Below are 22,655 nucleotides of genomic sequence, written 5' to 3'. Positions count from 1 at the left end.
CCGGTTCCCAGAGTCCTCCCCTACACGAGGTCCCCTGGGAGCCCCAGCTTGGAAGTCTGTATTGCCAGGTGAGGGGGCAGTGCTCTGGGACTGACTGGCAGAGGCCAAGTTCCAGGAAGCCAATGGGTGGCTTCCAGCCTGCTGTGGCCAGAGCCCAGAGGCTCAGGCGTGAGCTCCCACGGTGGAATATGGTGTTTAATGGTAGCTCATATATATTGAGCACCTGCTCTTAGGCGCTGTGTTAAGCCCTTTTGCATATTTGCAAATACAATCTACACAATAAGATCTGATACACAGGTCTTTCTGTTATCCCGTTTTATAGCTGAGGAAACTGAGGCCCAGAATGGTTGAGCCTCTCGCCCAAGGTGAGAGTGAGTGACAGAGCTGGGCCGAGGGTGTGAGTTGTGGATTCAGGCTGTCAGGGTTGAAATTTGGGTGGTACCACTGACGAGCTGTGTGACCTTGGACACAAGTGACTGAATCTCTTTGACCATGAGTTTCTTGCTCGGAGAGCTGGGGATTACATCAGGGCTTTACTCAAGGGTGGTTGTAAGACTTCTGTGAGATAATGGAGGTGGCCCGTGGCACATGATGAGGGCCCCAGTAAGTACCGTCTGCTTCATCACCGCTCCTGCTGTCAGCAATAACCTGCTGGGTGACCCTGGGCCGGTTGTGTGACACAGGGTACTGACCCCTTCCTTCCTTGGGCTGGGGGAAAGGGGAGGACTTTTCCCTTCTTTCCTTCTAGCTTCTTTGGCTAGCCTAATAATTAAATTAACAGAAGACAGATCACCAGAAGAACATTTAATTTTTGTGTGAACAAGATCCCCAAAGACAGGAGGCTCAAAGAAGCGACCAAAGCAGGCAGCTTTTATACCATTTGGACAAAGAAACAATACATTTGGGAAGAATGGACAAAAGAAAGAGGTTTGGGCTTGGGGGAGCTCATTAGCAAAGAAGTAACAAGGGTTGTTTATATAGCCTTCTTGGCCCCGAATTCCGTTTCTGGTGATGAGGCTGCCTCTCTGCCTCTTGGTACAGGGAGGGCACCTTTCACACGGGGGGGATTTATTTCCTGCTCCCACAGGCACGAAGGAGGGTCAGAGTGTCCTTCTTGCACCGCTGTTCCTTGAGTAACTTTAATTCAACATAATCAAGATGCCAGAGTGGCCTATTTTGGGGTGGCATATTTTGTTCCTCTTCATTTTCACCTGTGAAACTTCAAGAAGTTTCACGGTCGAAAAGCTGAGCCGGTGGAGTGCCCCGTCGTTTCACTGAGTTAATGTTTTAGTCTTGGAAACAGATCAGTTCATTTAAATGGTTGTGTTTCCTTTTAGGGGGTGGTGATGCACCTGGGCTCCCAAAGTTAGGCCTCTGTTGTGTGAGAAATCAGGTGTTTAATAAGGCACTGTTATGGACAGAAAAGAAAAGCCAAGGTTAATGATCAGAGCAGACTATGATCCCAGTTTGTGAGTTCTGAAGGCAGCCAGCTGAGATTTCTGGATGTCAAGCTCAAAGCCTCTTCAGATGGAGTGAGGGCAGACGGTGGCAATCTGTTAGATTTTCCTGGTTTGCAGTTTGAAAAGTCTCCGGCGATCTTTTCTGCATGGCGCCCTCAGCAATAGGCACATGAGCTGTTGTGGTGATTTCTCTGAAGTTTCTATCAAGCTGTTCACACTCTGCAGGGCTGAAGGGAAGAGAGCAGCTTTTGCTTTTAGTGATTCTATGTTAAGAGTAGAAGAAACTTGGGAGCGTTAGTTTGGAGAGCGGTAGCCAGATATTGGAGGAAACTAGAATTCAGAATCCCGTTGTTCTATGGGTAGAAAACAAGACTTCATTGATAATTAACAGCACTAGAACCTGATATCCAAAAAGTGTACTATAATTTTTCGTCGAAACAACTTTTTTTCTCGACAGTTACCCCCATTTCTATCAAAGATCATCAAATTTGTTTGCAAAATAGGCTGAGGTTTAGTGAATTTAACTTATTTATATAAATGCAACAAGAATTGCAATTGACTGTATAGCAACTTTTCATATGCTTTGTAGGAACTTTTCACAAGGAATCTCAGGTTGGACTTTTATTTTTTTTATTTTATTTTAAAAAAAAGTTTTTTTTAATGTGTATTTATTTTTGAGACAGAGAGACACAGAGCATGAAGGGGGGAGGGGCAGAGCGAGAAGGAGACACAGAATCGGAAGCAGGCTCCAGGCTCCGAGCCATCAGCCCAGAGCCTGACGCAGGGCTCGAACTCACGGACCGCGAGATCGTGACCTGGTTGAAGTCGGACGCTTAACCGACTGCGCCACCCAGGCGCCCCAGGTTGGACTTTTAAAAGCCTCTCGAGGCTGGGAAGCTGAGTCCAGGACTTGTCATCAAGCTTTTCCCGCAGTCACTCGAGATTTAGATGAATTCCTCTTTTCTCCAACTCTCCCAAATATAGTGAGGTTTTTGCACCTGCCAGGAAGTGACTTTCCTTACTCACCTGGTGAGGCTGCTGGGAACCCTGTAAGCACGATACCAGGCTGATTTTTCCAAGGGGCTTTATGGGCTCCATAAAGTCAACCTTAGTTCCTTAAAGCTCTCTGGTCATACCCAGTTTGTGCATTTCTCCCTCAAATATGACGTTCCAGTCAAAGCCTTGGTTTCCAAAGCCAATGTTTCCAATTGTGTCTTGTTACTAGGAGAATAGATTTTTATTGACCTTGTGTAAATAGCTATATTGTCATGAAAATAAAAATACTCACTAAGAGTTTTCGAAATCTGGAGACGTCAGATAGGGAGAAAAAGGTAAACATTTCAATTCTAATTACAAAAGTATAATTTACCAAATTGCTGTAAGTCATGGTTAGCTTAAGAGAAAAAAATGTGTTTTTTTTTTAATCTGGAAAAAATAAGCATTAAAGATCCAACAATGTTTTAAGTAAACAGTTATAAAAATGGTAATCATCTTTATCAGTTAATTCCGTTTCATGTAATTAATCCTTGTTGATATTGACCTTTTGTTAACAATTTTATGAATCCAGGTTTTCCTTAGAGTTCTGTCAATTACTTTTTTAAAAAAATATTTATTTATTTATTTATTTTGAGAGAGAGAGAGAGAGAGAGAGAGAGAGAGAGAAACAGAGAGAGACAGAGGCAGAGAGAATCCCAAGCAAGCTCTGTGCTGTCAGCACAGAGCCTGACACAGGGCTCAAACTCGCGAACCGTGAGATCATGACCTGAGCCGAAATCAAGAATCAGACACTCAACCATCTGACCCACGTGGGTGCCCCAGAGTTCTGTCAGTTCTAACCCAGTTCAGGGGTATGATCTGAAGGTTAGTAGAAAAGCGTATTCTAGAGCATTTGTCAGAGTCCCTTCCATGAATCTTTCTGAAAATGAAACACCGTTGTAAAAGTATCAGAATAAAACAAGAACTTATATAACTGACAAGACTTAAAAATGCCTATGGTTAAAGATCTGATGAGAGCTCATTACAATGTTATTGACAAGGATATTTGGTTATTGCTGAGACATAAATCTTATGATAATAGCTAGAATTAGACTATATTAGGACATACCGGAAGTCGAGGAATTTTATACAATTTCTGGAACACCTAAAACATATTCCTATACAAATACAACATAAAGAAGGCTTAATTTTATTTGAGAATGCTTCCCATGTGATTTAACATAACAAGTAGGTCTAATTAGTTTAAAATTCCCTCCCACCACCTCTTACGTTTTGTTGTAATTGTTTTTGTTTGTTTAAAAAAAAAAGAGAGAGGGGCGCCTGGGTGGCGCAGTCGGTTAAGCGTCCGACTTCAACCAGGTCACGATCTCGCGGTCCGTGAGTTCGAGCCCCGCGTCGGGCTCTGGGCTGATGGCTCAGAGCCTGGAGCCTGTTTCCGATTCTGTGTCTCCCTCTCTCTCTGCCCCTCCCCCGTTCATGCTCTGTCTCTCTCCGTCCCAAAGATAAATAAACGTTGAAAAAAAATTAAAAAAAAAAAAAAAAGAGAGAGAGAGAAAGAATGAATCTTTCAGATGTTCCAGAGACCCTCTGGAAAGTCTCAAAGTCAGTTTGAAGTCAAAAAGACTTTATTTAGAATTTGATCTGGGGTAAGTTTGTCAAAAATATTAAAAGACTTGCATACTTGCCAGAAGGATCATAGATCATCATCAAACAATACTTACTTATCTAGTTAACCAAAGTGACAATAAAAGATTTAAAAGGCAAATACAGAAGATTCTATAGTGCGCAAAACTTGGCTCTTTTAATATTGAGAAGACTTAGTTTTCTTAAGTAATCAAAGGTCTGATAGTAAAGACAAACTTCAAAGTTTAAAAAAAAAAAAAGACCTTTTATAATCTGTTATCAGGAGCAGACCAAAAGTCAAAGAAAACTTTGTCCTTTTAATAGTCTTAGTTTTATAATAGGCAAGCTATTGATATTAAAGTTTATTTAAAAAATTTTAAAACAGTTTATTTACCTTTGAGAGAGAGTGAGAGAGACAACAGTACAAACTGGGGAGGGTCAGAGAGAGACGGAGACGGAATCTGAAGCGGGCTCCGGGCTCTGAGCTGTCAGCACAGAGCCTGACGAGGGCTCGAACCCACAAACTGCAAGATCATGACCTGAGCCGAAGTCGGACGCTTAACCAACTGAGCCACCCCAGGTGCCCCAAAGCTTATTTTTAAAAACCCTTGTCATATCAATTTGATTTTAGCCAGCTTGGTCACACAAGGTAAAATTTTCTCTCACTTTCTCTCTCTCTTTAACTTTTTGTATGCATTCAGTTTGTTCATTTTCTTCTATCCCATTGTGAAAAAACTTAGCTCTACTTTAGGATAAAGTCACTTTTCGTTCCTTCAACAAAAATGTATCTTCATACCTCATGCCATTTCTAACCAAAATAGCCACACCCTACTCTTTTTTGCATATAGTTATTTCCCTTACTATTTCTAGTAGTTTTTAATTACATATATTAAGATTTTTAACCCTTAAAAATTATAACTTCTAGTGAAAACTAATAAGTAAAAAATGATGAACTGTATGTTACACCAGCATTCTGTAAACTAGCAAATGTATAAATATATTTTATAATTTCTAGAAACATGTGCCTTTTTAGTAGTACAAATCTTTTAATGTCGCCAAGACATGCTTATTAACAGACCCAAACATCTCTAGTTCCTCCATAATGGGAAGATAAAATTAGGTACACTAATGTTCCATAATTAATGTTTAATATTTTATCTCATTTGGAAATGATCTTGATAGTCAATGAATTTCTATTATTTAACTTAGCAACAGTAAGGGTGGAAGTTATCAAAAGATTTGGGAAACTATTTTTAAGTAGACATAATATAAACCACAATTCTTGTTGGAAAGTTTACCTAAACACTTTTATCTCCTTCATCTATCGAAATTACTTGTTTCAAACATTACGTTCAGATTACCCACAAAAACTTCATGAGACGTTAGACAAACATGGACATCATCCCAAGCTATTTTTCTTGCTGACAAATGTTGTGACAGGGAAAACACAAACGTATTTGACCAGTAAACCCTGGTAGAATAAAAGTTGTATGTTTGCATCGTATTTAATGCTAATGACTCTGAAGACATGTCTATTTTCACTAAACCGACAAGCTTTAACAAGCTTTTATTTCCCAAAGATTATCGCAGATCAATGTGAACTTAACACTTAAGATTTTTCATTAGCCCAATTTTCAAATCGTTTCATCCTTCTGATGAATGACTTCTCCCTAAAGTTTGCATTTCAAAGAATGGCTCTTAGGTGCTAGAGAAGATGGGAATAGAAATTCTATATAACGAAGGCACAGAAAAAGTATCTAAGGCGGGGTGCCTGGGTGGCTCAGTCAGTTAAGCATCTGACTCTTGATTTCAGCTCAGGTCATGATCTCACAGTCGTGAGATCGAGCCCCCCTGTTGGCTCCACGCTGACTGCTGACCGTGGTGTTCCCTGCTTAGGACTCTCTCTCCCCCTGCCCCTCCCCTGCTTGCGCGTGCTCTCTCTCTCTCTCTCAAAATAAATCAATAAACATTAAAAATAAAAGTATCTAAGTCTTTTCCAAGGAGTTTTGGGGTATATTTGCCTCTTATCAGAGGTCTAGAGTAATTCCTAGTTAAAAATTTCCTGCTTTTTCTTAAGTGCAGGATAATTCCATTTCCAATGTCCTGGTCTTTTACAATATCACGAGCATTTTGAGATGAAGAAGTGAGGTTTGGGGATTGGTAAAGACAGGTGGGATTTGAAGTGTGTCCAGAGCCACATTTCTGGCTTTGTAGAGATTTGCAAGATGTTTCCAATTCCCCAAGGACTGCACTGCAGCCTGAATATCAAGGGACTGATCTGCCCATCCACCTAAATTTGCTGCTTTATATCGGGCTGATCTCCAACTGAGATGGAAAAAGTTCTACTTCTAGAGATTCAGGGTTTAAAACAGTGTGTCTAAAAGTCTACCTGAAGCATTTAAGGAAGGCCCAAAAGTCTATCTAAGGCATTTAACAAAGGCCTTCTTGGACCAATTCACCTTAGGAGGGAAAGCCTCTATTGTTGTTCTCATTATTGAACATTGGCCTCCAGCTGATTCATTTCCTGATCATCTGTAGGAGGGCCTGGAAGAAATTCTGGTCATCTGTTTTCTCTGTGAAGCGGGGAGGGGTGCTTTTCCCCAGGAGGCCATCTGGCTTGTCTGATAACTATGGTGTAATCATGGCTGGGAAGATCGTTCCATAGCAGCCAGTTGAGGTCCCTGTGAGTGGGGTTGTGAATGACCACTAATCCTTCAAACTCTTCTTTAAATTTGGTAGGATCTTCTCCAAGTAGAGACAAAACGAGCTTTGTAATTTCACGCTGTTAAAGAAGTCCTTAAGGCTAGCCACCATATTCCTTTGTAGCTTCTTTTTAATTTGTTCTATCCATAGGTACCAATAAGACCATTATTTAGAATGAGAGCTCTCTAATTTTTTTTTTAACATAGAAGTTTGTCCAATTCAAAGAATCCATTGTCATTGACAAGGAGGATCTTCTATTAATGTTAATAGTGACTCAAACCAATAAGCCCTTTCATGGCTTTACATGGACGTTAGAGGTGTTCCTAAAGAGGGTGCAAAAGTCGCAGCCCTTGCAAGATCCAGAAAGTTCATTCCCAGAGTTACTCTAAGAAAACAAAGACCTCTGTTGTCGTAGGTGGTAATAATGATGTAGCGAAAATGGAGTCTCTGGGAACGTTAGATGTCTCTAGTAACAGACCTGCTGATTTGTGACACCAGGTAGGTGCTACTGGTATGAGACTTTTCCAGCACTATTAAGACAATGCAGGTTGAGATGACTGAGGCCTTTAATGGATTGGGACCCCCCTTGTGATTCCCCCGAGAGTTGGTATCGTCAGACAAAGAGAGTGCTGCTTGTGGCCTCATGTCTTGGAACCCCAGTCTGTTCAACAGGCCATCAAATGTATGACGGGCCATGCATGTCCCTGCTGGTTTCCACCAGAAAAAATATTGTCCTTGGTCACAACGCCAAGCTCTTAGGACGTAGAATAAGAGGAAAGGAAAGGAGACCCATGGTTCTCCTCCTTATGACAAATGACACAAAAGACAGAGACAAAAGAAAACAATGACAATCTCTGGTTGAAAGAGGATCAATAGAAAACAAAAGTATTTACAACACACTTTTACCAGAGTCCCTATACCTAAGGAACTAGTTTACACAAATATTTAGAAATGAAAAGGACTTGATCACTTTTGCTTTCTCCAGACCCAGCCGGCAGAGATCTAAGAGACTGACATGGTAAGAAAATTTACCTTCTGCTGGCTCCTGCTCGAGGTCCCAGAGTCTCTCAGCTGCTTCCGGAGTGAGCACTGTCCAGCCAGTGAAGAGCCCCATGCTGGACAGCAAAACTGTAGGGGAAGAAACTTTCTCCTTCTACCCTTCTAGGTTCTTTGGCTGGTCTAATATTTAAATTGACATAAGATAGATTAACAAGAAGAAAAACAAATTTAATTTTGTATGTACCGTAGCCCCCCAAAATATGAGGCTCAAAGAAGTGACCAAAGCAGGCAGCTTTTATGCAGTTTAGATAAAGGAACACATTGTGAAGAATGAACAGAACAAAGGGGTTTGGGCTAAGGGTAGCTAATTAGTAAAGAAGTAACAAGATTTGTTTATACAGACTTTTTAGCCCCAAATTCCCTGTTTCTAGAGATAAGGATGTCTCTCCACCCTCTGGTACAGGGAGGGTACCTTTCACCTGGGAGATTTATTTCCTGCTCTCAGGAGCACAAAGGAGAGTCAGAGGGCCCTTCTTGTACCTGTTTTGTTTTTTTTTAACTTTATTTTTTTTATTTCTTTAAAAAATTTTTTTATTCTTGAGAGACAGAGAGAGACAGAGTATGAGCAGGGGAGGGTCAGAGAGAGAGACACACACAGAATTTGAAGCAGGCTCCAGGCTCTGAGCTATCAGTGCAGAGCCTGACACGGGGCTCAAACTCACCAACCGTGAGATCATGACCTGAGCCGAAGTCCAATGCTCAACTGACTGAGCCACCCAGGCGCCCCTTCTACCTGTTGTTTCTTAAGTACCTGTAATTCAAAATAATCAATATGCCAAGTGACATGTTTTGCTTTCTTGATCTTGCCCCTCTTAACAGGATTGTTGAGGAAGAGTTGGGATCAAAAGCCTGAGTGGGTCCTGAGGAGGACTTCATAGAACAGAGGTGCTAAACTCCCTGAACCTCCCCCCCTCCCCACCCCCCTCCAGAGCTGCCAGGACATTTTTAGGGCTTGCAGCTAACTTCAAAGTCCTGATGCATTTTGTTTGGGCCTGCTCCAAGCTTTCATGTTTCCTGCTGGCCTTGATAGGCGTTTGAATTGGTGGCCCCAAATCTACTCCAGGGGACCCCAATCCTACTCCAGGATTTCCCCAGATGTGTTCTATGGAAGGATTTGGTGGCCAAGCAGGGATGGGAGAGTGGGAGTCAAAAAAAGCAAAACGGTTTTCTTTGCTGGAGGACTTGTCAGAGCCTTTGATATGCTGATATTCATTGTGTACCTCTAACACGGGGGTCTCAACATCCTGCAGGATAGCTCAAAGGGCTGGTGTCCAAAGCTCCATTTTCCAGATGGAGAAACTGAGACCTGGAGTGAGGCCTAGGAAATGATTTCCCAAGATCATGCAGTTATCTCTAGTAAAGCTGGGACTAGATCCCAGGGCTCCTGGTTTCATGGCCAGTGCTCTGCCCATGACATCCCCTCCTTCCTGTGTTCTTCTCAGAGAAATGTTGTATGTAGTGCTGCTCCCTTCCTGAAGGCTCCTCGCCTTTTTCTGGCCCCTCCCCTCTGGCTGCCAGCGCATTAGAGGGTGTCCTATTCCCTCTGGGCATCCATTGATGGGAGACGGGGCTATGCCCAGCACACACGCTCCAGGGAGTTACCTGCCCGGCTAATGGATGGCAATAAGGCTGCATCCTAGCTGTGGGGCCCAAGTTAATTGGGTTTCCTGGGTCCCAGTCTCCTCAACTGTATCATGAAACTTCATCACCTGGTTTATCACCTGGAGCTGTTGAGAGGTTCAGCTCTGACACCATATGTGATTGTGCTCTATTCATGTTCAACTCATGTGCGGATACCCATGAGTCTAACTATTCCTATCATTTCTGGGGCACAATGAGGGAAGAACAACGGGAAATCCGAGCAAGACCCTGGGCCACGGGATCTGGCATGTTCGGACTCCTCAATTCTGACTCAGCCCCCACACTGGATATCTGCCCTTTACTGTGCCACTGTCCTCTCTGGTCTCAGCTCCCCGGTCACCTATGAGGTGGGCCAGTCTGGCTGACTCTGGGACCCATTTTGCAGGTGAGACATGAAGGGAGGGAGCTGGGGGCACGGTTTCCTAGTTTTCTGTGGGGAAGTTGGTGTTCAAGTTGGGGAGAGAAGGTCAAAGCATCTTGGGGGCACCAACACAGGTCTGCCTTGAGTCGGGTAGCCTTCTCCAGCCCTCCCCACCCCTTTGATAACCCCCAGCCTTCACCCAGGGTGGCTGGCCACCGGGCCTGTAGGGTAGGAGGGCGTGTGAGTGCACCCATGTCCCCGTCAACTCAGCAGTTGGGAGTTTAAGTCCCCTAGGCCCTCTGTGGACTGTGGTGGGCTCCAAAGGAAAGGCCGGGAGGTGGGCCAGGCTGGGTTGGGAGGTAGGAGGAGTGTCCTCTCCCCCACCACCCCCCAGGGCTGTTTGCCTGAGTTATTCTTAGCGCTGACTCATTATAGAGTCTATTTTTAGCCTTGTTTCTAAGTGTTGCCAACATCTGGTGCAGCCAGTACTGAAGGGGGTAGGGATGGCAGGGGCGACCCCTTTGGGCATTGCTGGGGACTGGAGCCATTGGCAGGAGGGCGAGGACAGAGCCCTCCATGTCCCGCACCTGTCACGACTTGAAGCCAGGCACGCAGTAGGTGTCCTATTTGTGCTTGTGCATTGATTGCTCTCCCACTGTCTCATCCTTCCAGGTCCAGCCCCTGTGGGGGGCAGGGAATGAGTGTTACCTGCCCCCCAGCAGGAGCTGATGGTACTTACCAGGTAGGCTTTCCCATGTCCACCGCTCAGAAGTTCCAACTGGCTTCTGATGCCCGCAGAGAGGGACCTCAGAGGAGGGAGGCAAGCCCCAAGCCGGGGCCCCTGTGACAGCCACCACCAGAAGAGATGCTGGCAGACGTTACAGGGGAGGAGTGTGGCTCAGTGGTTACGGGTATACAGCCGGACTGCCTGGGGCCCAGGCCTGGCTTTGCTACTTCCTAGCTGCGTGACCTTGGGCAAGTCGTCATCCTCTCTGTACCTCAGTTTCCTCATCTGTGGGACAAGGATGGGAGTACAGTGTTTTGAAGACTAACAGAATAACGTGTGAAATGCTATATAATAAGGAGGTGGTGGCCTTCTTACCACTTTCGTTGTTGTTATTACTAATGAGAAGCTCTGTGTGTGCCCCCTCTGTATGTTGGAGTGAGTTGGGTAGGAGGCTTCTCAGCTTTTCTCTGCGTGAAGTGAAGCTAGGGGTGGGGCCCGGAGAGAGGTTGTAACCCCGGCATCGTGATGGCCATCCCTGCAGGGCTGCAGCAAGGGATAGAGAGTGTACAGGCGGGTTGGGATGTGGGCTTTCCCCTCCATGGGTTGAATGAGTCACTTAACTTTTGTGACCATCCATTTCCTTACCTACAAGACAGATATGATCACAGGCCATAGAATTCTTGCTGGGCACACGGTGGGAACTGAATCTGTGAAATTTTGTGGGGGGCGGGGCGCATTGCTGGGTCCTTTTCCTGTAAGGCGGATGGGGTGCCATTGTCTTGGGAGTCAGGGAGGCTTGAAGAAGGGGGGCTGTGATCCCAGCTCTCCCTCAGCTGTGTGATCTGCACACATTTCTTGCTTCCCCTGGGCTTCTGTAACACAAAGAGGTCAGAGAAAGCTGGTCTTGAGACTTCCTCAGAGCCTCAGGGAGTGATCTGGGGACTGTTTGAGCGCATGGGGGAGGCCCCCAGTTGGAGGCCAGGTGGTCTGGCCACCCCCCTCAGCCCCACAGAGCTGCTTTATTCTCATGCTTTACATACATATTGAGGTTCTAGGTAAAGTTTATCTGAAAACAGGGCTCTCCTGCTAGAAATAGCCCAGGAAATCTCTGGTGGGTGACTTCCCAGGCCTCTTGTCATCTGATGGGCATTGGCTCTTGGAGGTGACCCATGCAGGGGGAGGTGGTAGGGCTGAGATGGGGCAGAAGGGCCCCTGCCACAGCACTGGCACATAGCAGGTACTCAAGAAATATTTGAAATGAATGAATGGAGTGGCACCGGGGCAGTATCCCAGAGGAGCAGTACCTCTGATTAGGTGGCAGATCTTCTACCCTTTCCTCTGTCGCCCGCTTTGGCCAGCCTTAGGCTTCCTCAGCTCTGGGGTCCAGGTTCAGCCTTCCTCACTCAGAGTCCCAGTTTGTCCCTTGATAAAATGAGCGTGATAGGCTCAGCCTCAGAAGGTCCCTTCTGGCTCTCAGCCTCGGTTGTCAGGGCAGGTCACACGCATCCACACACGCATCCACACACACACGCCCGCACACAGCTCCGTGACGTGGGCCTGGCTGGGGGGTGGGGGGCTCCTCTTCCCCTCCCCACTTCAAGTTCTCCTGAAGTGAAGGTTGGGGTGCTGCAGGTCTCTGGATGGGGCCCCCAGGAGATGATGTGCTGGAACTGGGGCTCGGCCTGTGGGTGTGAGAGGAAGGGTGGGCATCTGACTGTGTCCTCTGGGCTGCAGCTGCCACCGTGACCTTTGTGTGTGACCTTCTGGGAGTGTGGGCGGCTGCCCACAGAGCACATATTTGTGTTGTTCTGCCTGGGTGTGAGGGGGTGGTGTGAACGGTGGCAGTGAGGGAGCAAGGGCAGTTATCTCCTGTTGCCGGGAGCCGCCGGGGCTCTGAGAAGAATGGAAAGTGATTTCATGCAAAGGAGCCCTTCCGTCTCTGCCTTTTGGCCACAATCTGAGGTATGGGGTGGCCTGGCTTCCTTCCTTTCCCCCACCTGCCTGCCAGAGGCCCCTGTTCCCCCTCCTCCTGCCTCAGGGATAAGGGACTGCCTTGATCTGCAGTCTGACACCCCTCTCAGGGGGTTTTCGGGAGTTGGTCCATACCCGCAGCTATAGGAGTCGGTGTGGGGACCAGGAGGGCATCTAGGCCTCGATTCCTGGCACTACGTAATCCCCTAAGCCGGAGGAAGTAGCCTGCAGAGGCCCAGGCCGGGATGCTGTGGTCATTACCCCATTACCAGCCCAGTGGTTTTCCAGCTTGAGGAGACCTGCCAGGGAGGGGAGGGGAGAGGCCCCACCTGCCCACCGGCTCTGCCATCCCAGCTGCAGCCCTGCTGGTGACTCATGCCCCTGGGGAGTGAGCCCGGCTTCTCTTCCCTGGGGCACCCGGGGCCTTGGTGCTGAGCCCAGGGCCCCAGCAAGCTGGTGGCGGGGACGTGGGGAGGTGTGGTGTTGGGATTGAGGCCCTCCGTCTGGGGAGAGGTCGCAGCAGAGTTTTCTTGCACCTTCTCCTGGCCCCGCAGACTACCTTCCCTTTGCCCACAGGGGAGGCCACAGCCCCCAGTTACATAATGGGTCCCAGATGCCTCCTGAGTGAGCAGCCCAGTGGGGCGGCTGGATCCAGGAGTCCCTGTTCCCCAGTGCCCGGCACTGGGCACGACCCCATTCCACTGCCTGGGCTCACTGAGGGCGTGGGTGGTGCCTGCCTTTCTACGCAGCCCCCAGCGGGGCTGTGCCTCCTGGGAGGGATGGGGAGGCCCTCTCCAGGGAAATGAATTCCTGGCCTGACCCCAGATGCCGGCCTGCCCAGCTCTGCTCCAGGGTAATGCTGGGTGTACACACAGCCCCATTGTATGCCTGGGCTCTGTGCCCGCCATGGGCCTGGCACCAGCTCTATCAATAGCAGTGGCTCCTCAGTTCCTCGGCACCCCCTGCCAGGGCCCGAGCCACTGGGCCCCTGGTGGGGAGGAAAGGAGGCCTAGTGATCGGGGTGGTGGGTGTGTCCTGAGTGGAGGGGCCGGGACCATTCGGCCCTTTGAGGAGCCAAATGAATACATTTGCTTTTCTCACCAAGTATGAGGTACAGGAGCAGGGAGCGTTATCCCCCATTCATATGAGGAGACCGTGGCATTGAGGGGCAAGGTGACTTCCCCAAGGTCACACAGCTACCAAGCGGTGGAGCTCAGGGCTGAGCCCAGGCGGCCTCGGGACCAGAGTTGGAACTCGCTTCCAGCTCGGGGTTTAAGAAAAGGCAGGCCTGCCTTCTTCTTTTCACAGCCCAACTTTGGGGACTGTGGCAGGCCACTTCTGGAAAGTGTATGTTCCCAGGGTGGAAGGGGGCCCAGGAGCAGTACGGTCTGGAACCCCATGTGCTTGGGAGAAGCGTGGTAGTTAATTTTCAAGGATGATGTAGGTGTCTGAGTGGGCAGAACAGGTCTCCAGATCTAGAAGACAGCTCTGTGCCTCAGTTTCCCTCCTCCACCTGCATCGTGTATCTCTTGTGCTTCTTGGGAGGGCCCAGGAATGTAGAGGTGAGACGTGGCGAGGGCTGGGGCCTGGAGCCTCACACTCTTTTCCTCTGCTCCACAGACTGGTGGGGAAGGCCCCCTTCCCCAATCTAGATGCCCCTGGAGGCGGGCTGCCAAGGTGTCCAGCCGCTTCTATTCTGAGAGTCCGTCCTGAGCTGCCCCATCTCCTCAGGTTTCCCAGCCTGAAGGGACCTCTGAGGCTGTGGGCAGCTTGCAGAGGGGCAGCCTGGCTCTAGGCTGTGAGGGGGGTCCCGCTTCTGCCCATGTCCCTCAGGGCAAGATGGATGGTGCCCAGATACCACTCTTATGGGGTCTGTCCCGTTTCTCACTCTCTGGGGCTCTACCTCTACCCCACGAGCCCCGACCCCTGGGGCTGGGCAGAGCTGAAGCTCCTCCCTTCCCTTGGCCCACCCTCCTTGTCCCCTGTCGTCCTGGGCATGCGGCCTGGTCCCCTCCTTCAGTGCCACCTCAGCCCTCTTAAAAATGGACAGGGCATTCTGCAGTGACCACAAGATTGTGTAACGCCATGGCTGGGCCGTGGGGACAGGTGGGGAAGAGAGAAACTGGAAGCTCCCTTTTCCACCGCCCCCCCACCCCCTGCCCCGGAGCCTTGTCTCCCTCCCCACTCTGCTGGGGCTCAGCTTTCTCTGTTTATGCCGCTCCCACCAACCAGCCAATACAGCTCCGTCCGAGGCCACAGGGGTGGACACGTCCAAGGGCTTCCAGAGTTGAGCGATGTTTGGACATTCTGCAGAAGGAAGGGGGATGGGGCGGAGGAGAGGGAGCGAGGAGGCCTCCTCAGCTGAGCCCAGAGCTCGTGGTGGAAGGGCATCCTGGATGCCTCCAGGCCTGGTAGGGAGTTTGGACTCTGGAGGACAGTGGGGTGCCATTGGGGGTGATGGAGCAGGCGATGACTTTTCTTTGTCGGTCAGCCCATTTTGTGTCCACTCCCTTGTTCTCTCAGGGCTGTTTCCTTTCTCTGTTCCCCCAAAGACAATACGCCCTTCTCTCTGCTCTTCAGCCCCTTCTCTCTGATTCCTGCTCACCCCCTCCCACACGTCCCACACGTTCTTGGCGTCCTCTGCTCCGCCGTCTTGGCCTGTTCCCCTGCCCTGCTTTGTCTGGCCTCCTCTCCCTCTCCCCAGCCCCCGACCCCCCCTTCCCTGGCGTAGGGCTTGGGTGGAGTTGAGCCTTTGAGGAATGGGATATGGGCCTGGCGGGACCACACAGGGTACTGGCGCGATGGAGAACGTCTCCGGAGGATGTTCCCTGTTCTGACATGGCTCTCCACACCCTTCAGAAAACGACTGGGTCCCACAGTGTGGCTCATCAGGAGGATCTTACTTGTAATTTGTCAACCTGATACACGGAGATACAGATTTCTCTAGCCGATAAATCAGAGCGTGGTGGGCCTTCGTTTTCTTGTTGTTAAGTTTGGCAGAGAGGATATGGACCCAGATGGGAATCAGACTGCAGACAACTATTGTTTCCTCCCCAGCATCCATCTACCTATACACGTACGCACGCATCCGTTATATCCCCATGCACCTTGTCCGTGCTCTCATGCATGCATAGCCGCCCGTTCATCAGATATTTACTGAGCACCTGTGTTAGGTGTTTTACATTTAATCCTTACAGAAATTCTCCAAGATGGGCATTCTCAGCATTTTGCACATGAGGACGCCAAGGCCCCGTGAAGTGAAGTGAGTTGCTGAACGCTGCACAGACAGTAAGGGACACGTCTGGAACGTTCAGCTCTCCGTGCCTGGAAAGACAAGCTCTTAGTGTGGTATCAAAGTGCCCCCCCCCACCCCGGGTGTCCCCAGTGCATAGTTCTTAGCATGGAACATCACAGCTGTGCTATCGAATGAATGGGCCTGTCGAGGTTCTGGAATGCTGGAGTTCTCTAGCTCCATCTTTGGTCCATCCCGGGGTTGGGGGGCAATGCAGGGCCCCGAGCCCTCTTGGCATTTGCCACCAGTAACCACGTGTTGGCACGACCACCCCTGGAATGGATGCTTCTTTGTCATAGAATGTGCCAGACGCTGGCGCATCCTTGTTTCTTCGCTCCATCTTGCCAACTCTGCTTCCGAGGGAGGTCTTACCCCTAGCAGGCGGGAAAGTTCTAGGTGCACACTTGGCCACTGCACCCAGTCTCCCCCAGTGGCTGGCCTCTCAGGCTGGCCCTTTTACTGGCCTTTCTTTCTAAGCTTTTGAGTTAGCTGCTCCATTACAGGTCCTAACCTCCTCCTCAGGGCCCACTGGCTGAGACAAGGATGTGGGTACAGGTAGTTTACTTGGGAGGTGACCCCAGGAAGAGCCCGCAGTGGGGTAGAATAGGGGGGGTTGGATAGACAGGGAAGGGAAGGAAGCCAAGAAAATTGTGTGTTTGGGAGCAGGTGACTGCTGTGACTTCTGAGGCTCGGGCTCACTGGGGGCCCCTGTAGAACCCCGGGACGAAGTGGGGTGAGGGAATGGGTGTCTCTTCACTAGTCCTGCAAGGTCTCTGGCTGAGAGCTGCTGGGGGAAGACGGGATGCTGGCTCTGACATGGAAGCGGGTACCAGCAGCTGGCAGGGGGTGTGGCCGGAGCCCCGATGGCCTCAGCAGCACCCACCGAACCCAGGCCTGGGAGTCCCTTGGAGTATGCCTCTTGTCAAGCCCCGTGTCCCCAGCGCCCTTCTCTCCAGGCCCACGAAGCTGCCACTCTCAGCTGCCCCGGGCAGACCCTGCCCCCTGGAGCCAGTCGCCAGGGCCACCTTCGTTGCGTTCAACAGATACTTAAGGAGCTCCTACTGTGTGGCAGAGGAAGCTGTTAGGATCCCTCCAGGCACTCACAGCAGAGCAAAGGGACCCAGCACACACGAGGTCCTTCCCGTAGGTCAGACACCGGCAGCCATTTCCAGGCCCCGTCCGAGGCAAGTGCGCTTCTCTGGGCTCCGTCTGCTCCCAGAGGGCGGGACGGATGTGCTGGGTGGCACGGAGCCTGGAGCCACCTTTGAGTCCCCTCCCAGCCCCAGCATCCTGAGACTGTGATTGTAGCGGTTTCTCTGACTTCCTTTTCCTTTCTCTCAATGCCCCTGCCTCTTCCCCTCCTGGGGCCACTGGCCCCATGGCTGCCACGTGGTTGTCTTCTGGTGCCCTCCCTCTGTGTCTCTATGAGGAACAGGATGCAATTTGCGGGGCAATGGGAGGGGGGGCATTTTATTCAAGGGCATCCTTCTGTGTCCCTGGTGAGGGCTCTGCCCGGCGCCTGCTTCCTGGAGAGGGGCCTCCTCCTTGCTGACTCCTGCTCCCACCGTGCAGATTCGCACAGCAGTCCGAAGCCTTATGGGGCTGAGGGCATGGGAAGAGTTAAGAGAGGGAAGTGGTGCGTAGGTAAGGCTTGGGGGTGGTGGTGGGGGGAGGGCAGGAGGCGAGCAGGGGGCAGGGGCTGGGCCCGGTGGGGCGCCGGGCGGCAGGTGGGCCTGCCAGAGCCTCGGCTCCTTGACCTCTCTCTCCAGCCGCCACCCTCCGCCTTTCCCTCCAGGTTTGGTCGGGGCGCAGGTGTCAGGGTGGGCCGCAGGAGTTCGTCCGCCCGTGATGGCCAACCTCATGACCTTTGACATTCTCTCCTCGTCTGCCGTGCACCTGCCCCGCTTGCAGAGAAAGGTGGCTGCGCTCTTGGGGCTGGTGCACTGGTGTGAGGGCCGGGAGGACAGATGCCGTTGGCGTGGGCCCCAGAGGTGGACTTTATGATGAGGCTTTCGATGGGCGGCTCGGGTTGGAGCTTAAGCGACTTTGGTCCAGGGCGGAGGTATGAGGCGTCTCACCTCCCCAGGAGGGAAGCTGGGGAGGCACAGGACGCGGTGGTTGGGAGATCACGAAAGGGGGAGAGAGGAGGGGTGTGCCCCTCCCCCATCCCGACAGGCACAAAATCCAGGGCTCTTGGTTCCTCTCTCTCTGCCCCGCTGATGGCAGGGTGCTTCTTGCATTTGAGGACAGAAACAAAAGTTAGGCAAGCTGCTGTTCGAATCTGGAGAGTGAGAGTGGGGTGTCCCTCCCATACCTGCGTGTGTGGCAGAGACGGGGCAGGGGCACGAAGCTTACTCCTCCGTAGGTAGTCACGGTGGAGTCGCCACTGAGGACATTTCACTTGTGGGGGGCGAGGCTGGCTGGCGGGGCATCTTCCAGTTGGAGGAGGGGTGGAGGGGCCAACTGGAGTGTCCCCGGGCAGGACAGAGGTGAAGCTGAGTTTGGGGTCTGGGGCGGCTGCCAGCACCGGGGAGGCCCTGGGGTGGGCAAGGGCTGGGACAGGACCCAGGCGAGGGAACCCCTGGTTTTGTGTGTGCCCCACTCGTGTCCCCAGAAGCCCAGCCTGGGGCACGGGCAGGGGAGGAGGGCCAGCGGGGTAGGTGCCTGTAGTGAGCCGAGGAAGGTCTGTGGCTGTCCCGCGGCCTCTGTCTGCGCCGCCGGCCGCCCTGTCCTGCCTCCACCGGGTGTGAGTCAGACCGAAAGCAGAAGCTGCCAGACATTGCACAGGGTGAAGCGAGGCAGAACCAGCCGTGCTATTTTGGAACCTGGTTAATTCCCCTCCTGTCCCCCACCTCGCTTCTCTCAGGGCTCCCGCCCCCTCCTGGTCACTAGCACTTTGCCTCCCTCGAGGGGACAGTTGGGTTGGGACTTGACTTCCCCTGGCATGCGGGGTGGGGGTGCTTAATGTCCCTCCCCTTGCTGGACCCCCTTCCCGGCCAAGAGGTGCTGGCTTCTAGGAAGCCAGCCTTCTGGTGTTGGGGGACAGAGTGCCCCCTCCTGGCTGGAGCTCAGAGCCCTTGATCAGGACACCCTGGTGAGATGATGGTCTGGCCGCACGCACCCTCCCCCGCCCATCTTTCACCACCCTCAAGCCAACTGTCAGTTGCCTCTCCCTCTCTGGAGCTGTGATCTACAAGGCCTTCAGGGGACAGCCTCTCCCAGCAGGGACTCTTAGAGCGTTGGGAGGGATTTCCGGACCCAGAGTGGAGATATTTTGGGGCCAAGGGCCTTTCCAGAACCCATGACATCACATACCCTGCAGCAGCCCCAACTCATCCCCCTAATCTATGGGTCTTTCTTGGGCATCCTAGGCCTGCTTGAGGTTCTGGCCCCACATTTTAGGCTTTCTTTGGAGCCCGCATGAGCCTGGGGGCCCCTGGCAGTCCAGTCTGCGGTGGCGAAAGAGGTCAGTAGGGTGTGTGTTTCTGAACTGAACGTGGAGGTGTAGAGGTGAGAGCCATTACCCACCTGTGGGCAGGGTGGACAGGGGTCCCGCCCCCACCTGAAGCTGTGTGGCGGGACAGAGGGTGGGCTTTGCGTTTGCCCTATGAGAGTGTGTGCGTCAGAGATGGGCATGGCCTCCCCTGTGTGTTGCTGCCTCTGGGGGGACCCTGAGGTCCGAGCTTCACCCAGCAACCTGGGGTGGTAGATTTCATGCTTGGGCGGGGGGGTGGTCAGCAGGCACATTGCAGGTGACCAATTACTGCAGTTGACAGGGATGTGGGTCCTGGACAACCTTAAGAGAGCAGGACTCAAGCTTCTCGTTGCTCAGATGGATTTGGGGCTTAGGCAGGTGAGAGCAAGGCTAAGGCAGTAAGGTCTCCTAGGCCGCCTGCAGGGGCTTCGGCACGCCCCCTGCCTTCTATACAACACACAGCAATGAGTTAAATGCACAGCCAGCCCGGAGCCCAGAGCCCTGTGATCCTGCCTCCACCTTGGCTCCTGGCCCCGAGAATCAGGGCTGTGCGCTCAGGGTCACCGTGGGGCTCAAGAGAGCCCTGCTGTCCCTGCAAGCATGTCTTCCCGCCAGGGGCCTGCACCTCCTCACTGTCTCCACCCGCCACCCACTTTTATACTTGGAGCCAGGTGACCAAGCCCCCAGAGGGCTGCAAATGACTTCCCCCATCAGATCTCCTAGAATGCTATGTGAAGAAGCAGATTCTGAGTCAGTGAGTCCGGGCTGGCCTGAGAGAGCCTGCATTTCTAACCAGCTCCCAGGGGAGGTGATGCCTGGGGGTCCTGCTTTGAGTGGTGAGGCCTAATAAGGCCCTGTCCCATCTAAACTCCAGCCAGATTGGCACTGCTCACCTAGCTGGGGAACTAACACTCATGGGCCACCCCCTAGGTGCCAGCAGCATCACACACTTGAGCTCCTTGATCCCTCCTTCACCTACTCTGAGGGAGGTGGCATTATCACCATCCGGTGTTACAGATGGGGAAACTGAGGCTCTGGGAGATTAAGTTCCTGTCCCGGGTCACACGGCTGGTGAGTGGCAAAGCCAGGCAGGGACTGAATGGGGGATAGTTCTGGAGGGACAAAAGCTGAGTGAGGCTGGCATCCTGTCTCACCTGCCTGCCCCAGGGCCCCCTCCACGAATGGGTTTGCCATCACCTGCCTCCTCGGGCCCTTTCCAGACAGACTCCTCAAACGGGCATCTAGCACACTGCCATGGTCCATGCACTCACGAGCCTGGGCCAGAGGCTGGGTGTGCAGACTTCTAGACCCCTACCAGCTGTGTGACCTCAGGCAGATGGTCAGCCTCTCTGTGCCTCAGTTGCTCTCTCTCTAAAATGGGGGCTATATTGCTACTTCCTCACAGGTGGGTGGGCTTGCTTTGAGGATTAAATCAGAAATATATTTCAACTCAGAACAGTGCCTGGTGCATAGGAAGCGCTCAGTACAGATAATAATGAACTCCCGTTGCTTTGTACCTGGGAGATTAGAGGCCACCCTCTCTGTACATTCACGCCATGGCCACACTCGTAGGTGTTTTCCTTCCTTCTTTCCTTTCCCGTCCCCTCTGCCACTGTCTCACTGGACACTTCAGTTACAAAGAGATTGTTTCCAAAGTAATCAGAGGCCGATTCAGCTCTCGAAGAGGAAGCCGAACGGTGGTTCGTTTGTGGCATACAAGCCAAGCCACGGGGCATTGGAGAGGCTGGGGTGGGGCTGGGGCAGCAAGGATGCAGAGGAAGCCCCCCCCAAGAGCAGGGGCCGGAGCCAGAGCTGGTGGGTCGGGCGTGCCGTGGACCCGGGCCTAGGGCAGGGAGGGCAGGGGTTCGGAGTCAGATGGGAGGCGGGAGCCACTCCATGTGCTCCCCGCACGCTGCCCCGCGCCTGCATCCTCTCCCACCCGGAGTCACAGAGCCTTCCTTGCCCGCATTGAGGGCAGAGCGCTAGGGTGTGCGGGTGGGTGGGACTGCTGTCTCCTGAGCAGAAAGAAAAGCAGAGGCCGGACCCCCAAGGCTGCCACAGGCCTGGAGAGGGAGTTCGTGTGTGTGCGGCAGCAGTGGGAGTGAGAGTGAGGAGCGGTACCTGGCTCTCCCGCTCCCGGCCCCGCAGGCTGGCTCCATGGGCACTTGGCCTTGGCTGTGTCCACGCTGCCCGGAGCCTCAAGGTGCCTGGACAGAGCAGGAAGGGGCCTGCCAGGGATCCCGTCCTGCCCTCTCATGGTATCAGCCAGGGTCCAAGGCCCAGCGAGGGGCAGGACCGGCCTGAGCTCACAGCTGGGCAGTGGGACAGCCAAATGCAGGTCTTCTAATCCCACTGTGCCCTTGGGAAGCGTCGGACGCTTTGGTTCAGGGCTGAAGGAGCCCTTTTGGAAGAGACTCATTCCCAGGCATCAAAACCGTCAGGTCTCCTCTTCCTTGCTGAGGGCTGACCTAGCACCCAACAGGAGGTCAGCTGGTCTTCCTTCAACAGGGAGAGGGAGGTGGGCTGGCTAGCGTGGGCAGGGGAGGTCAGGGGCTTGGGACCCTTGGTGTCCCAATCTTGAGTCCATGCCCTCGACTTTCGGCCCCCTTTGGATCTGGGGGGCCCCTCCTGCCCCTGCTGCAGTCCAGGCCAGACCTCTGTCCATGTAATCGTGTTTCTCTCCAGTCAGCTTGATATACTCTCCCCCTCCCCCCATTGCCCCCTCATGGCCCATGGTAACTGCCTCCGTGAGATCCAGATCTCTCACCTTAGTCTCTTGAGCCCCTGGGAGTGGATCAGTCTTAGCTGTTGAGCAAAGAGAGTTTTCTGCAGGCGGATGGGGTCTGGCCTGCATTTGGGGGCTTCTGGGAGGGGTGTGCAGGCCTCTCTGGGAACCCTTTGTAAGATCCACTGAGGGTAACTGCGGGCGGGGGCATGGGGCAGTGCTGGGAGTTTAGGGGGACAATAATCCACCTACGTGGACCTTCGCTGTTGGCCCCTGGTTTCTTCCCCAGGAAAGAAACTGGTGGTGGTCATGCGCCTCAGAGAGACCCGGGCTTGCATGCCCACCTCACCGTGTTCTCGCTATGTGACCTTGAACAAGTCACTTAACCTTTCTGAGTCTTGGTTTTCTTATCTGCCAGAGATGCTATTTGTCCTGTGAGATGTTTGTGAGGGACAAATAATCTGATGTGGGTCACATGCTTAGCTCAGTGCCCTGTCCAGAGTAGGGACTCAGGAGTGTTTGCTGAGTGAGAGAACAGGTGATAATTGAGCATGCCTTGGGTCACTGGGCAAGCAGCATTCTGGGGCCCTGAGTCTCGTTCTGGGAATTCCGATGGGTGGGA

The 22,655-nt window shown here is 52.1% G+C and overlaps 1 protein-coding gene across 6 annotated transcripts in view; it reads left to right on the top strand.

Annotated features, from left to right (window-relative positions):
* The window catches only part of TFEB (transcription factor EB), a 54,730-nt gene that overhangs the window by 14,633 nt on the left and 17,442 nt on the right, over positions 1-22,655 (top strand). Inside the window, exon 1 of one of the 6 annotated variants that reach the window (XM_006931710.5) lies at positions 11,633-12,532. The exons of 4 other annotated variants lie outside the window; for them this stretch is intronic. The gene's annotated coding sequence lies outside the window, so the exon portion shown is untranslated. Of the gene's footprint in view, positions 1-11,632; positions 12,533-15,968; positions 17,478-22,655 lie in introns of those variants that run through there. One more of the 6 variants, XM_045057530.1, reaches the window with a different exon arrangement.

The sequence above is a fragment of the Felis catus genome, chromosome B2 (assembly GCF_018350175.1).
Source record: "Felis catus isolate Fca126 chromosome B2, F.catus_Fca126_mat1.0, whole genome shotgun sequence".
Classification (NCBI taxonomy): Eukaryota; Metazoa; Chordata; class Mammalia; order Carnivora; family Felidae; genus Felis; species Felis catus.
Note: the sequence above shows the minus strand (reverse complement) of the source record. Positions and strands in the feature narration are given on the sequence as shown.